We start from the raw sequence: 13,313 nt of genomic DNA, 5'->3' as shown, positions 1-13,313 counted from the left end.
GGGGTTGAGGGCTGTGGGGTGGGGCTGGGAATGAGGGGTTCAGGGTGTGGGAGGGGGCTCTGGGCTGGGGAAAGGGGGTTGGGGTGTGGGAGGGGATCAGGGCTTTGGGCTGGGGGTGCAAGCTCTGGGGTGGGGCAGGGGGTTGGGCTGTGTGAGAGGTGCAGGGCTCTGGGCTGGGGGTGCAGGGTCTGGGGTGGGGTCAGGGAGGAGGGGTTTGGGGTGCAGGAAGGGGTTCTGGGTTGGGGGGCTGAGGGCTGGGGTGTGGGAGGGGATCAGGACTCTGGACTAGGGGTTCAGGCTCTGGGGTGGAGCTGGGGATGAGGGGTTTGGGATGCAGGAAGGGGTTCTGGGTTTTGGGGGGGGCTCAGGGCTGGGGCAGGGGATCGGGCTGCGGGGTTCAGGCACGGACTTACCTCCAGTGGCTCCCGGTCAGCGGCACAGCCGGGGTGCAGAGGGAGGCTTGCTGCCTGTCCTGGCACCGTGGACCGTGCTGCGCCCTGGAAGCAACCAGCAGCAGGTCTGGTTCTTAGGCAGAGGCACGCAAGTGGCTTTGTGTGACTCTCACCCGCAGGCACTGCCCTTCCCCCCCCCAGTTCCCATTTGCTGGGCTGGTGCTCAGGACGGGGGCAGCGCACGGAGTCCTGTGCCCCCCCCCCCCGGCGTAGAAGCTGGACCCACTGCTGGCCACTTCTGGGGCACAGCACGGTGTCGGAAAAGGTAGGCAGTAGTCTGCCTTAGCTGGGCAGCACCGCCAATGGGACTTTTAACTTTCTGGTCAGCAGTGCTGACCAGAGCAAGACGACCCAATGCCTTACATGCCACGACCCAGTACTGGGTCCCCAGTTTGAAAAACAGTTATACACTGTAATGGATCAAATCCTAATTGCTTTAGTAAGTCTATGCATTTGAAATGTGGCATTAATTGCAAGACTAATGACCAAAATTGAGTTTAAAGATTAAAATTCTGTGATCTTGGTAAAACATTTGGGTAGATTCCTTCCCCACCCCCCTAACAAGGTGGCCTTCCTTGTCGGTAATTATGTACACAAGTGATTTTTCAAAAATTTTAGCAACAAGAATATCAAAGGACATAAGGGGAAAGGAAGTGTTTCTTGTGTTTGCCTTCCCTGATCCTCCCCCCAACCACAGCCCTTGAGGCAGCAGTACATTCTTGCCTCTGTTGCTCCTGCACTGTATGAAGATGATCCCAACATGCACCCCTGTAACTTCACGTATATATCTTTTCACCAGAGCCATAAAAGAGAGCAGCTAATGATTTTTTGCCCCTTTCATGAGGCTTTGAGCTGATGGTGTGGGCCAGCTGGTCCATCAACAAAAGTCTTTCAGTAGCATTTTTTTCTCCCCAAAGGTTTTATTGTTGAAATCAAGAGTGAACCACTTGTAACAAAGGAAACAAAAAGGTTTTATTAGCTCAGGCTACAACCCAGGCTTTTGTATGGCAGAGGAGCTCTTCCTCCTCAGAAATCTCTTGTCTAATAGGGAGCTCTTTTTAGTGGGGGAGGGTGGGAAAGAGTGGTTATAGCAACCTGTATTATGAGGGCTACATGTGTTTCTCTTTTTAACCCCATGCTCTCAGATGCTTAATATGTTCTAAAACTACTTTTGGGGCTGTGATTTTACAGACTTGGTTTATTTTCCCCAAGTGAATTACTCTTTCTAAATTTCAGAGGGGTAGCCGTGTTAGTCTGTATCAGCAAAAACAACAAGGAGTCCTTAGGGCACCTTAGAGACTAACAAATTTATTTGGGCATAAGCTTTCGTGGGCTAAAACCCACTTCATCAGATGCATGGAGTGAAAAATACAGTAAGCAGTATAAATATTACAGCACATGAAAAGCCTTAACAAGTGGGGGGTCAGTGCTAATGAGGCCAGTGCAATCAAGGTGGATGTCGCCCATTTCCAACAGTTGACAAGAAGGTGTATCAGCAGAGGGAAAATTACTTTTTGTAGTGATCCATCCACTCCCCGTCTTTATTCAGGCCTAATTTGATGGTGTCCAGTTTGCAAATTAATTCCAGTTCTGTAGTTTCTCGTTGAAGTCTGTTTCTGAAGTTTTTTTGTTGAAGAATGTTCAAGAAATCTTGCCCCCAGCCTTGGCCCCCTTACCGCTGTCTGTGCCTCCCCCGGGAGCCGAGCTCCTGGCCCTGGCTCCAGGGGTGGGGGCGGGGGATCACTGCATTAAAGGAACACTTAACATTCTAAAATTACTACTGTTATGGGGCTTTGTATTCCAGGACTATAGTGTTAGTCCCAGAGGAGCAGCTAATGAAGGCTAAGGCATATATCTACAAGCACCTACATAGGTTTGTTGTTTTCCTTTTATTGGATGAATGTCCTGCCAAGACGACTACTAAAAAAAATTATCCCTATCAAAAGAATAGCGAGTGAAAATAGGGAACTATTTGAAACAACAAATACATACTGCATACATAGATCACCCATATACAATTTAAATACTTACAACACCTTTTTCATTTTATGTTTAAATGTTGTTAAAATGCACTGAAGCACAAAGAGTGACTATTGCTTCGAGGTTAGACAGGTAACTGAGAGTCAAGGCACTTGGTTTCAGTTATTGGTTCTGTTGTTGACTTTCTGTATGATCTTCAGCAAGTTGCTTCATCTCTCTGTGCCTCACTTTGTCAGTGGTCTAATACTTTTCGGCAGTGGTTCTCAAACATGGACTAAGAATAGTTCCAAGTGGTCCACAGGCTGCTTCTGTGAGAACTTCAGGGTGTGATGTTTCTGGGAGCTGTATCTGAGCTCTAGATTCTGTGGATTTCCAAAAGGCTTTTTGACCAACAAAACTTAAATGCAAACGTAAAACAATCACCACATTTCTGCACCCACAAGAAGGCTGCTTTAAAATTGCAGAATGACAGAGCCATGTAGTTGCAAGCAATAAGGGGAAATTTGGCAATGATAAATGTAAGGTTCCTACATCCAGGGAAAGGAAATGACCAACCAAGGTACAAAATGAGTGGGAGGGGATATAACAAAGCAGTCATAGCCATCACACTAAAGCCAGTTTAATTTTCATTTTGTCTCTCTAATTACTGTCCATTTTCATGAAGTGAATGCTATAGTGGTCAGAGGGAAAGGTATTGAATTGGACTTTAGTGAGGAAGTGGTGGACTACAAGAGCATGTCTTTCTTAAGAGTTGTCTACAATGAGAAAATATTTCAGCTCTATTGCTTTAGAATACCTACCTCATAGCCATCTGTGCGGCTTAATTAGGAATTCTAGGGCTTCTGTTTTTACACATTTTCAGTGTTTACTTTTGGCTATATTATTGCCTTTTAATATCCTAGAGTTGCTTTTATTTGAATTGTATGTGTGCAGAGATAAGCAAAAAAAAAGTTGTTTAGAAATTAAATAAACCAAAAGATAAAAATGTGCTCATTTTTTTTACAAAAAAATTTCACTAATAACTTACCCCCTGTGTTACACTCTACATACCCAAACAAAACCACTTACAACTTACTTTGTGCATGCCCCAAAAGTGAACCACAGAGAACGTGAAATGAAAGCGATATAGACTAATTTATAGCAAATAGTGAGAATTGGATCTGGGTTCTGTTGAAAGTCTGGTTTGTTTGTTGGTATTGTTGTAGCATCTAGGAGCTTACAATCTAAGTAGGATTTTTAAATAAACCTTACCACTTTCTGGTTGCTTGCTTGTTTTCCCTCTTCCCAGTGTTTGCCTATTAAATTCAAATTTTGGAAAATTACGTTGTGATGATCAGGTGTTTTCTGTTTAGCTAGAAACCAGGCATGAAATTCTGGCTCACTTAATATTAATGCCAAAACTCCCACTGAATTCATGGGGCCAGAATTTCACTTCAGATTTTTGATAATTGATGACTAGCAAATGCTTGGAGCTGCTCTTATGAAGATTGGTATAAAAACATAATGCCATTATAAATTATTTGTCCTCTGTTATACAGTGCATCAGTGCCTTCTCTGTAATTAGTACGCAGGATCATCTAAATGCTCAGGCTTTTGCTCTTATTGCCAGCCCACAGAATATCTTTATACAGCATGCTATAATCTCATCTTCACATATGCATTCTCTGTATATACATATTGTTTACACAAGTGTAGTTTATTTTGTGTCACTCTGTAAAATTTGGGCTGTTACAGGAAATAACAAAGCTGAAGCAAAACATTTTAACTTTACTACATAATTCTCTATGGGTGTCCAATGGACAAAACGTCCCTGAAGTCAATGGAGCCCCTGACTGTTTACATAAGCAGAAAAGTTGGCCCTGTACCTGAAATGTTATTTACACGTATCTAAGACCTATGAACTAAGTACTATAGAGAAAAATCATCTGTGTTCAGGCAGACTCTCGGGATACCAGGAACTGTGCAATGCACATAGGTACAATAACACAATACATTTCTTACCTGAATCTTTCCATTCTTGTATCTGGAAATTCTAGAGGCACTTTAGGAAAATCTAACCTCCATCTGTTAGTGATCAAGGCCCTCCTTAACACGTGAAAAAGTATTCAGAGCAACTGGGATCTTCTAGGAACTTAGGTCATCAGAACCTTGTAGGTGAGGAGGAAAATCTACCATGAATGCATGCAATATTGTGGCCAATACCTGAGAAACCATTCCCCCACGCAGCTAACATCTCCAAATACTGATTGGTCTCAAACTTCCCATTGCTGAGCAATTTAACTGAGAAGCTTGCTGAAGCTTGACTCTAACTCCACCTATATACAGTCAATGTTCTGGACTCCTCCCATTTAAACTCCAGGCCAGTACATGGAAAGGAATTGGTGCTGTTGGTATTGGATGATCATCTCATGACTGGACAAGAGCCAGATACTCCTACTTATATTGCTGGACCTCTCTGCTGTATTTGATATTATCAAACCTGGAATTCTGTTGTCAGTTTTCAGAGTTATCCCCTGGTTAGCAGAACTATGCTGATGTGGCTTCATTCATTCCTCTCAGACTTCACCTAGAGAGTCATGATGGACACCTTCTCCTCCAGCTCCAGAGGTGTTACCTGTGGAACCCTACTAGGATAAATGCCCTTCCCTGTTTTTCTTGTGTGCATTCTCTCTCTCTCTCTGAAGCACCCAAGGCATGTTGAGACAATATGGACTGAAGTGCTAGCAATATGCCAATGGCATTCAGCTCTGTATCACTTTCATATCAAATGCAAAGAGCATCACCCCGCACCTGTCTGATGTCTGATAACAGCAGGTGGTTGAAGAGAAGCTGGTAGAAGCTGAATACCTGAACAAGTGTGGTGGTGATGGTGGGGAAAGGGAAGCACTTTAAAGAACTCACCCTGTTTTAACAATGAGGGTGTCTGCCCTCAGATTACCAAGGAAGTCCATTGCCTTGCTTCTGGGTAACTTAATCACATAAGTAAAAAATGCCCTTTTTCATCTATGGCTGGAAAGAGGACACGACCACCTCCTGTCAGAGCCGAACATAACCTCAGTGATCCACAGATATGTGACCTTGAGAGTTGATTGTTGTAATTCTCTGAACATCAGGGTCTGACCAAAAATCCACAAAAAAGCTACCTTTGGTTCAGAATGTAGTAGCCTGTCTCTGTGTAAAACAAACTACCATGAGCACATCACGCCAGTGCTCTGTCTTCACCATCTCCCAGTTTAATACTGGGTCAAGTTTAAAGTTTCAATTCTGCCCATCAGAATCCCAGGGTTGTCTCAAGTTACTTAAGGGACCACCTCACTCGGTGGGATCATGACTTCCAATGGCATCCACATTCCCCTGGAAAAATGGAACTGTCTTTGAGATAGAGTCATGCACCGAAAATAGTGCATTCTCCATGATTGCCCCATGTAGCTGGAACTAACCCATGGAAGATATCAGGATGACTCTGAATCTCATCATCTTCAGAACAAAATATAGAACCTCTTTCTTTGACCAGACTTCCCACAATAGCACTATATTTAAAAAAAACCCAAAGACCCAGAAACCCATACATACCAAATAAACTAAAGCCAGTCCTTGAAAGGAAGATGGAGACTGTGGTGAGGGGGATTGAGAAGGGGAGGAGAGGGAGTTTTGATGTGCATTCTTTATAATTTTTGGAAGGTGCTCAAACCAGTTGCCTAAGTCATGGGGAGGTGCAAGACAAAAGCAATACACTTTCACCTTATTTACTTTTTTTTTTTTTGAGACGTGTGATCATATATGTCAACCTCAATTAACAGAAACATCTTAACCTGAATCCCCACATTTTTATTTGCTGCATTGAAACATGTGACTGCCTTGAATCTGAGATTTCATGTCCTAAAATAATAATTTTTTGTAAAAATGATTTAAATGGATTTAATTTTCATTCAAATGAATTTTACTCATACTTTAATTGAGTTTTATCGGTGCAGTGCTTTGGTTCCTCCTAACCTTGCTGTATGTAACAACTAATTACATAGTTAGAAATACATTAATAAATCCTCTAATTAAATGTTACCTTTTGTTTGTGTGCACTGAACTACAATGTTATTTTTATTATTGTAGGATTTTCTATGGTGCTTATCACCATAGTATCTGAGAATTTCACAAGCATTAATACATTCATCTTAATGTCCCAGTCATTCTCACATTATAGGTGGAGAATTGAGGCACAGAGATTAAGATACTTGCCAAAAGTCTGTGGTAGAGTCAGGAACAAAACCCAGATTATGTGAGTCCCAGTGTAGTGCATTAATCATAAAATCAGTATCGCCACAATAGCATATAGAACTTTTTGTCTTTCCTGCTTGTATTTGCAGTCAGGCTTCAAGCCAAGGCATTGTACAGAGATAGTGGTCATGGCTCTGTTAGCTCTCCTACAGTTCATAAACAAGGCCCATCCTCCATACTCATCCTGCTGGATGTGTCTGTGGCATTTGTTACCAATATTGACTAAATACTCTTGTTCTAGCTCTAAGATTCTGTTTATTTTTAAATAGAAGGCACATGGTGTTATGGTAATGGGGAGCCATATGTGTATCTAGTTAAGCAGATCAAACTAGGGTGGGGTAAAATGCTGAAGCCAAATTGGCAAAGTACTGAGCCAGATTTGCACTGGAATCTACTAGTGTAGGTCCCTACACTTGTGCAAAGGTGCATTTATTTCATTGTGACTCTGCATGGGCTCAGGAGTCTGTGCTAGTGGATTCCATGCAAGTTTGAGTTCTAAAAGAGCTAAATGTACATATAGCTTGCCTAAGTGGGTAACTAAAATGCTGTGGAGCATGATAACTGTTTGAGACTGCGTGAAGCCATGTGATAACTGAGGAGGGTACAAGAGGCTGTAACTACCAGTAATGGAATTAAATGAAAGAAAAATAGGGAAAACTTCTCCCATGTGGAAATACTTGCAGGAGGGAGTTCAGGAAAGGAAATACAGTGAGCAATTTTGAGTGTCCTCCTAAATGTTCTCTGAGCATGGGGTTAGATATAGTTACACCCAGTATGAAATGAGCTGTCGTTCCATCCTCCCAGCTCTTTGTAATTACTTGGATCCTCCTAAGGAAAAGGCCTTGTGTGTTAACTTTGGGTTCCATGGCATGGTATAAGGTTTGTGCTAAAGGGGATCATGAGACATGCAATCAGGGCTTCCACTTGCTCTAGCTGTCCCCCAAACACCCCTTGGCCAAGGGAGAAGGCCATGGAAAAGGTAATACAGCCCAATGCTATGTTACCTTGTTTTCTGGGCAGAAGTGTGGGGGGCAATTTAGTCCCTTCTTGGCCTTCCCCTTGGGATACCAATCAAATAGAGAGAGTACTCCATGGGTTCCCACAAAAGAGGGAAGGAGTAATAAAGGAATCTGATCCTGACCGCTATTTTGCACAGACCGTGGGAGATCCACATACAAATCTCTCTGAGGTGTTCTGGACTAGTGAGGTATATAAGGCTGTGAAACAATATCCCAAGGGATGCCTCAACACTTTGGATATTTAAAAGAAACTAGACAAATGTTGTAGAGAACATTCCTACATTGGCAGAGAATGGGCTAGATGTCCTCATGATTCCCCACTTTCTTTAATTTCTAATCCCCAAAATATTTTATGTCTTAGTTCAATTTTTTAAAAGATTGAGGGTACGTCTACAGTACAAAATTATTTAGAAATTATTGTATTTGAATTTTCAGAACCGATTTTATACATTCGGTCTTGTGTGTTCTCACTAAAGCACGTGAATTCGGCGGAGTGTGTCCACAGTACGGATGCTAGCATTAAATGTTGGAGCGGTGCACTGTGGGTAGCTATCCCACAGTTCCCGCAGTCCCCGCCACCCACTGGAATTCTGGGTTAAGCTCCCAGTACATGATGGGGCAAAAACATTCTCTGAGTGTGTGTCATCAGTCACTCCTCCCTCTGTGAAAGCTATGGCAGACAATCGTTTTGCGCCTTTTTGGTGTGCAGATGCCATACTGCTTTCAGCAGACAGTGCAGTACGGTGCACCGCTTCTCTCCTGGTACTATGAATCACCTCGCATTTCCTCTCGTCTTTCTATGTAATCTCTATAAGTATCTACTCTTTCTCTTCCTCATCGACCACTTCCGCTGCCAACTCTGCTCGGCCATCGTGAACTGAGCAGCACAGCTTCCGCCGCCAACTCTGCTCTCCCGCTGTTGCCGCACTACCTAGCTTCTCCATGTTGTCTGTCCTGGGCTCCCGCCTCCGTGAAAGCTACAGAAGACAACCATTTCCTGCCTTTTTTTGGCTATCGTGAACCGAACAGCACCTCTTGACTGCCACTCTACTTTCCTACGTTTTGCGCCCTTTTTCCAGGATTACCTGTGCAGGCGCCATAGCGCGGCAAGCATGGAGCCCGCTCAGATCTCCGCTGCAGTTTTGACCATTGTAAATACCTCGCGCATTATCCAGCAGTATGTGCAGTACCTGCAAAACTGGACGAGGAAGCGACAACAGTGTGATTACGATAGTGATGAGGACATGGACAGAGACGTTCCTAGAAGCACGGCATGTGGCGATTGGGATATCATGGTGGCATTGGGCCAGTTTCATGCCGTGGAACACCGATTCTGGGCCTGGGAAACAAGCACAGACTGGTGGGACCGCATAGTGTTGCAGGTATGGGATGATTCCCAGTGGCTGCGAAGCTTTCATATGCGTAGGGCCACTTTCATGGAACTTTGTGACTTGCTATCCCCTGCCCTGAAGCGCAAAGACACCAAAATGAGAGCAGCCCTCGCAGTTGAGAAGCGAGTGGCCATAGCCCTGTGGAAGCTTGCAACGCCCGACAGCTACCGGTAAGTCGGGAATCAGTTTGGAGTGGGCAAATCTACTGTGGGGGCTGCTGTGCTACAAGTAGCCAACGCAATCATTGACCAGCTGCTATCAAGGGTAGTGACTTTGGGAAATGTGCAGACCATTTGGATGGCTTTAATGCACTGGAGTTCCCTAAGTGCGGCGGGGCGATAGAACACATATCCCTATCTTGGCCCCGGAACACCGGGGCGACCAGTACGTAAACCGCAAGGGGTACTTTTCCATGGTGCTGCAAGCATTGGTGGATCTCAAGGGACGTTTCACCGACATCAACGTGGGATGGCCGGGAAAGGTGCATGGCGCTCGCATCTTCAGGAACTCTGGTCTGTTTGAACAGTTGCAAGAAGGGACTTACTTCCCAGACCAGAAAATTACTGGTGGGGATGTTGAAATGCCTATAGTTATCCTCGGGGACCCAGCCTACCCCTTAATGCCATGGCTCATAAAACTGTAAACAGGCACCCTGGACAGTAGTAAGGAGCAGTTCAACTATAGGCTGTGCAAGTGCAGAATGGTGGTAGAATGTGCATTTGGACGTTTGAAAGCGCGCTGGCTCAGTTTACTGACTCAGTTAGATCTCAGCACAACCAATATTCCAATTGTAATTGCTGCTTGTTGTGTGCTCCACAATATCTGTGAGAGTAATGGGGAGACGTTTATGGCAGGGTGGAAGGTTGAGGCAACTCGCCTGGTGGTCAGGTTAGCACAGCCAGAAAACAGGGCGATTAGAAGAGCGCAGCAGGGCGCGCTGCATATCAGAGAAGCTTTGAAAGCCAGTTTCATGACTGGCTAGGGTACGGTGTGACAGTTGTGTTTGTTTCTCTTGAAGTTACCCGCCTCCTATATACATGAAAGGAAATAAAGTCACAATTGTTTAAAAAACGTTCTTTATTATTTGTTGCACAACACATTGAGAGAAATCAGAAGGTAGACCTGGGTGGGGGGAGGGAATTGGGTTAGGGGGGTGGAGGAGGAGGGAAAGACAAGTCCAGAAACCAAATCAAAATTTCAGATATGCCAGCTTTCTGCTGCTTGTGCAATCCTCTGGGGTTGAGTGTGTGGGTCCCCGTAGCCTCCACCTCTCCCCCCCCCCCATGTCCTTGGGTATCTGGGTGAGGAGGCTATGGAACTTGGGGAGGAGGGAGGGCGGTTATACAGGGGCTGCAGCGGCAGTCTGTGGTCTTGCTGCCTTTCCTGCATTGGATCCACCATACAGTGGAGCAAGTCAGTTTGCTCCCCCATGAGCTTGACAATAGCTTCCTGCCTGTTCTCATCCCGTGCTTCCCTCCTCTCTTCGTGTTCATTTAATGCATTATGGGACTTGGCAATTGTTTGCTTCCATGCATTCAGCTGGGCCCTATCAGTGCGGGAGGACTGCATGAGCTTGGCGAACATGTTGTCCTGAGTTCGTTTTTTCTGCTTTCTAATCTGGACCAGCCTCTGGGACGGAGTAGATAGGGGCCGCGTTGAAACATTTGCACCTGCGGGAGCAGAAAAAGGGAGGGTAGTATTTTAAAAGATAACATTTTAGAGAACAAAGGGGACACTCTTTCTCAGTGAAACAGGCAATTCATAGTACACAGCACATGTTCTTTCTGTACAAGGTCGCATTTTGTCTCTTATACTGAAGTGCCTGCCACTTTGGTGTGAATAAGCCATCACACACGGTCGGGCAACAGAATTCAGCTTGCAGGCAGCCATGGTAAGCCCTTGGGGCATGCGGGGTTCTGCTTCTTCCGCATTCATTTCAATGTTTTCAAACTGCCGGGCCCCCTTTCCCATAACAAGCAATACCTGGTGGGTTTGCCATATAAAAGGAGGGCCTGCAGGCTCCCTGGGATGATCGCTTCACACAACACCCCCTTTTCCCCCCCGCACCCACCACGTGGCTCCAATGAGGCTCTGAGCAGGGATGAGCCCTTTAAACTAAACGCGAACAGCCCAGTGCGAACAACCCACCCACCCACCTCGTGGCTCTGATCAGGCTCTCACTCACCATAAGTGCCTTCTCCAGGGTCCTGGAGCCCGCCTTGGGAGTGGGGGGAGGCTATTGGCTCCAGCGTGAAGACTAATTCCTAGCTAGGGGGGAAAATGGATTCCCCACTTGCCGTCTGTGCACTGTCGTCCTCCTCCTCCTCCAATAACTCATCCCCCTCGCTCCGTGCAACCCACAGTAGTGGGGTAGTGGTGGCGTCACCCCCCATAATTGCATGCAGCTCATGGTAGAAGCAGCACGTATGGGGCTGTGACCCAGAGCACCCATTCACCTCCCTGGCTTTTTGGTACGCTTGCCCGAGCTCCTTGATTTTTGCATGACACTGTTCTGTGTCCCTGGAGTAGCCTCTTTCTGTCACGGCCCTGAAGACTTTAGCGTACTTATTCGCATTTCTTTTTTTGGAACGTTCTGTCATAACAGATTTGTTTCCACAACATGCAATGAGATTCAGTACCTCCCATTCGGACCATGCTGGAGCTCGTCTGCAAATCTGGGACTGCGTGGTCTCTTGTGATGGTGGACTCTGCATGGTCGCCTGTGATGGTGGACTGTGCTGATGGTCTCCTGTGCTGACGGTGACCAAACAGGAAATGAAATTTAAAAGTTCCCGGGGCTTTTACTGCCTACCTGGTTAGTGCATCGGAGTTGAGAGTGTTGTCCAGAGCGGTCACAAGGGAGCCTTCCGGGATAGCTCCCAGAGGCCAATAACGTCAAATTACATCCACAGTACCTGTAACCCAGAACTGTGATCTCGGTTTTAGCGTTACTCCACTTGCAGAGGTGGAGTACAGAAATCGGATTAAAGAGCCCTTTAAATAGAAAAAAACTGTTTGGTCATGTGGATGGAATCAGTTTTATTTCTAATTAACTTGGCTAATTCTGAAATAACCGCGTACTGTAGACCAGGCCTGAGTAATAGAGATGTAAAGTAGTAATCTTTGATATGAAAACAAAGCCAACCACCAAGTATATTTTGACAAATAAACCTAGGATGCACACAGAAATTCAAAGCTCATTCTGAGCAAGTCTGCCCTAGAGAAGCTGCACTAAGAGTTTGAGCCAAGGTTTTCAATTTCTTGTCTCTAAGGTTTCTTACTATATATTCAATAAATGGACAGAAATAGAACGTGCTAGAAAATATTCATTTACAACAAAGAAAACATCAGTGAGCTAAATGATTTTGTACAATCTGAATGTTGTCTCAATCACTATGTTGCAAAAACAAAGTATGTATTGGTTTAAAACTTCCATGAAGAACAAGAACTTCTGTCTTTTATTGCTACAGATGTTGATGCATTTTTATGTTTTTCTCCCTTGTATTTGTATTTGCATATTTTCCAGTGAGAAGACCTTTTGTTTGCCATAAGAAGGCTATTATCCAGAATGTTAATGGGTTTCCAGCTATTAAGATGTAATGATATACCTTGAGTATCTAACTATACATTTGAAAAATCTCCATGAGCAATCTCAGAGGAATACTTAGAATGCACTCCTGGTAAATTGGCTCATTTTCTTGTAATTTACTAGAAGTGCTGATATGAAAGCAGTTGTAATATAGAAAGTACATTAATCCCTGGAGTTACATTGTATATATTAAATTATTACTCTCAAAGTATAAAACATATGAGGCCATTTAGCCTTCTTTCGTACTTGTTACTTAAAATCACAGTAGAAAAATAATCGCTGTCATTTGAGGCAAGAAATTAGAAATGATATGTTTAGCATCTTTAAAAACAAGATATGCTGTAATAAAGTAAGTTTGATCTTGCATAAAAATTTATCTTTTTCAAAGGGTTGCCAGTGAAAAGAAAGTGTCATTAAGGAGGCTGTATTGTTAAAGCTCATTTCCTTTAGTTAACAAACTAATATTTTGAGAAATCTGTTCACTTGGACATCTTCTATGATTGTCATATAGATTAGACTGCCTGCTGTTCTAGTTGCCAGATCCTGAAATCTTTTCTTGAGCAATATGCTCACTACCTCAGTATAAACAAAGGAATTCAATATTTGTCCA

At 44.3% G+C, this 13,313-nt stretch overlaps 1 protein-coding gene across 1 annotated transcript in view; it reads left to right on the top strand.

Moving 5' to 3' along the window:
• The window catches only part of AOPEP (aminopeptidase O (putative)), a 391,354-nt gene that overhangs the window by 57,402 nt on the left and 320,639 nt on the right, over positions 1–13,313 (top strand). The gene's annotated exons all lie outside the window — the stretch shown is intronic.

Source organism: Lepidochelys olivacea, assembly GCF_965140295.1.
Source record: "Lepidochelys olivacea isolate rLepOli2 genome assembly, chromosome: 5".
Classification (NCBI taxonomy): domain Eukaryota; kingdom Metazoa; phylum Chordata; order Testudines; family Cheloniidae; genus Lepidochelys; species Lepidochelys olivacea.
This window is presented reverse-complemented; position numbering and strand designations above follow the sequence as displayed.